A 4131-nucleotide genomic window follows, 5' to 3' on the forward strand; every position below is an offset into this window, starting at 1 on the left:
ACAGCAAAATAGTTTCCAGTTGCTGATCAGATGGAGTTCCAGCAATATGTTTAATACCAGCAATACTAGGTATGAAGATCTTAATGGAGGATACCATGGCATTAAGGCGTGGCCATCACTGTGAAGAACTCATTTATATCAGATATAAGCACTGGCCCAAATGAGTTATTAAAGGGGAAATAATAAGGACAATGGCTAGGGCAGGCATGCCAATCCCCATGGCTCTCACTCCATTGCCCTCAACTTCACAAACCTCAGGGCTGTAGCGGATTCTCTCCTGGAACCCTTATCATGGTCTCAGGAACCTCTCTCTGCAGCCACATGTTAACAACTTGTTCTCAAAGCTTAACAATTGCACCTTCTGAACTTGGGTCCACAGGGCATCTTTAGCTTTCTTTAGGAAATTGATTCCCATGTGTCTGCTCTAAAAAGAGCAAATAAAACCTGTGTCATTCTGGCTAACATAGAAAATGCAAAGAAGCCCATGTCTTGCCTTGTAAGGATTTCACAATAACTCTCTTAGAACACAATTAAGGAATTTTCCACCTATTAAAGTTCCCTCTTCTAACTCTACCATTGCCAGGACAGAGGGATTATTTACTTTTTTCTTTTTTATTATACAAGTGCAGGACTCTGACTCTAAGGAATTATGTTTGATTCTGGTTTGGATTCATAGAATGGAAAGTCAGACCCTTCCTTCCTAGTTAAGCTGCACAAACTTGGGTACTTCCATTAAGAGAAGCATCAAAAGTACATGGGAAGCTGATAAAAAGAAAAACACGTTCAATTTTATGCTACTTGGAGACTCTCATGGCACATCTCATCTCTGACATCCCTCTTAGGAACAACAAGGTAAACAGCCTACTGTAGTCATTCAGAGGTTTAAGGTGTAAGCATTGCATGTTTTTAAATCAGTGGTGCTATTATTCTAAAAACATGGATCATGAAATCAATCAACTGTGAAAATACAGATGAAAATGCAGGACTTGCCAAAGACCACAGGTCAGTACAAAAAAGCAAGGCACGGCTGTAGGGGGTACAGGTCAATGCAATGCCTCCAAAAGCTGTACAGAACAATGGGGAAATTGCAAAGAATGATTTTGAAGATATGATTTTTCTCCATATGCATGTGAATTAGAGGGGCCTACATGTCTTTGCTTCTTAATCAGAAAAATCTAAAGATGCGCACAGTTTCCTTCCTTGAGGATTATCAATTTATCTACAAAGGACTCTACTGTCAGAAACAACATCCCTCATGCAAGAAAATTGAGGCATGATAAATTATCACCCTTAGTTTGTCACTGAGGATTCCTCAAGACTTTGTGCAAAACCTATCTGAGAGGCATTCCTGTGTGGCTCAGAGGTAATAAACACAACTAGTGTCCATGGGATGCGGGTTTGATCCCTGGCCTCACTCAGTGGGTTAAGGATCCAGCATTGCTGTGAGCTATGGTGTAGGTCACAGACATGGCATGAATCCTGCATGTTTGTGCCTGTGGTGTAGGCCGCAGCTGCAGCTCCAGTTGACCCCTAGCCTGGGAACTTCCATATGCGCATGTGCGGCCCCAAAAGAACAACAACAAAAAAATCTACTCTGAGATACTATCTGTGGATCTCTCCAGATCTCTATTCTCAGAGACATATCCCCAATAGTGTGTAGGAGACTTTGAAAATGGCAAAGAAATGATAAATGCTGATTAATATGATTTAATGCTGAGACTTGTCCATGTAGTCAAAATAAAATGAGAGAATACTGAACTAAAAAGATCTAAGAGTCCTAAAGCCCTATTACAAAGTCATCTTACCAAAGAAGTGGGGCTATAGAAAAAGTCAATTATGCATCAAGATCTTCAGCATTATCTGCTTGGAGAAATTTCTGTTGCTTGCTGAAACAAGGGAGTCAGAGATTTGTATAGTAATGGAGACGAGGATTTATGGCAAGTATCCACTGAAACATCAAATTGTACAGGGAGAGTAGGCAAGATACAGAAAGGGGAAAAAAGCATGAGGAGGGGGGGAAGGAACAGAATCAGATGGAATGTATCTACCAAGTGCACAGAAGTATAAGAGATTTATAAAGTCATAAAGTGACTTAAATGCAGAGATATCATAAACATTTGGGGAAGGAAAATAGGTTCAAAAATTATTCTTCTGAAACAAAATTGAGTAATTATTCTGCAACAAATTCTGTGATGTGTCCAGGAATAGATCAACTTGAGGAATTACAAAGACTGGCAATAGGAGTTCCCATTGTGATGCAGCGGAAACGAATCCAACTAGTATCCATGAGGATGTGGGTTCAAGCCCTGGCCTCGCTCAGTGGGTAGAGGATCCAGCATTGCTGTGATCCGTACATCATAGTGTAGGTCTCAGATGTGCCTCAGATCCCATGTTGCTGTGGCTGTGGGGGAGGCTGGCAGCTGGAGCTCGATTCAACCCCTAGCCTGGGAACTTCCATATGCCATGGGTGTGGCCCCAAAATAAAAAATAAAAAGAAAACCAGAAAGACTGGGAATGAAGGTCACTTACACAAGATATGGGACATCCCTGGAGTCAAGTCCAGTCCAGCAGGACACAGGTTTGGGCCAACTGAATGTAAAGTTATATTTGACCTGATTTGGTCATTACAATCAGCTTTACCTCTCCTACTCAAGAAACTTTGGTTTTCATCATTCTCACCTTTTCCCTTTAGAGCCCCTAAAGGTCAACAGTGAAAAACCGAACCACATTTACTGAGTTTATTCTCTTGGGTCTCACAAATCAACCTGAGGTCCAGGTGGTGACATTCATCTTTCTGTTCCTCACCTACCTGCTACGTGTCCTAGGAAATCTGACGATCATCATTCTCACTCTGGTGACCCCCACCTCCAGACCCCCATGTACTTCTTCCTCCGGAACTTCTCCTTCTTAGAAGTTTCCTTCACATCCATTTTTATTCCCAGATTTCTGACCAGCTTGACAACAGGAAATAAAGTCATCAGCTTTGCTGGCTGCTTGATTCAATATTTTTTTGCTATATTTCTTGGGGCAACGGAGTTTTACCTCCTGGCTTCTATGTCCTATGACCGCTACGTGGCCATCTGCAAACCCCTGCACTACCTGACCATCATGAACAGCAGAGTCTGCATCCAGCTTGTGTTCTGCTCCTGGCTCGGGGGATTCCTAGCTATCTTTCCCCCAATCTTCCTGATGAGCCAGGTGGATTTCTGCGCCTCCAATGTTCTGAATCACTATTACTGCGACTATGGTCCCCTCCTGGAGCTTGCCTGCTCAGACACAAGCCTCTTAGAACTGACGGTCATCTTCTTGGCAGTTGTGACTCTGGTGGTTACTCTGGTGCTGGTGACTCTCTCTTACACATTTATTATCAGGACCATTCTGAGGATCCCTTCTGCCCAGCAAAGGACAAAGGCTTTTTCCACTTGTTCTTCCCACATGATTGTCATCTCTCTCTCTTATGGCAGCTGCATGTTTATGTACATTAATCCTTCTGCAAAAGAAGAAGGTTCTTTCAACAAAGCAATAGCTGTGCTCATTACTTCAATTACTCCGTTGCTGAATCCCTTCATTTACACGCTAAGAAATCAGCAAGTGAAGCAAGCATTCAAAGACACCATCAAAAAGATTGTGAAGCTTTAAAAACAAAATATTTCCAGGAAAATATGTTTCATTTAATAAATATGTATTCAGTGTCCACTCTATTTCAAGTGCTGCACTGGCACTTGAGGATAAAAATATGAAAAACCTAAAGTCCTAATTTCAAGGAATCTATGGTCTAGTGTAATAGGAATGTGTAGAAATTGTAAATTGATGTCATAAGTTTACAGAAAATAAAATAATATGGTAAGTGTTATTAGAGAAGGATGAATGAGACTCCCAAAATAGAGTAATTGGGAAGCATTAACTGTTTTCTGGAAATTACTTGAAATTTAAGAGGCAAAACAGATTGCTCATTTAGAAGAGTGGGAATATAAAAACTAGAGTGAGAGAGGCCAGCTCATAAAGGTATTTATTATAAAGTGTGGATTTAGTTGGACATTGATGAGTCCCCAGTAGTTTTAAGAAAGGCAGGTATATTACTAGCATAGTTTTAAAGGAAATCTAGCTGGGACATTAGTCTTGATTAGGGAG

At 41.1% G+C, this 4131-nt stretch overlaps 1 pseudogene; it reads left to right on the top strand.

Moving 5' to 3' along the window:
- Positions 1–943: 943 nt before the first annotated feature.
- Positions 944–3639, top strand: LOC125130372 (olfactory receptor 6C4-like; annotated as a pseudogene).
- Positions 3640–4131: the final 492 nt, after the last annotated feature.

This window comes from Phacochoerus africanus, chromosome 7 (assembly GCF_016906955.1).
Source record: "Phacochoerus africanus isolate WHEZ1 chromosome 7, ROS_Pafr_v1, whole genome shotgun sequence".
Classification (NCBI taxonomy): domain Eukaryota; kingdom Metazoa; phylum Chordata; class Mammalia; order Artiodactyla; family Suidae; genus Phacochoerus; species Phacochoerus africanus.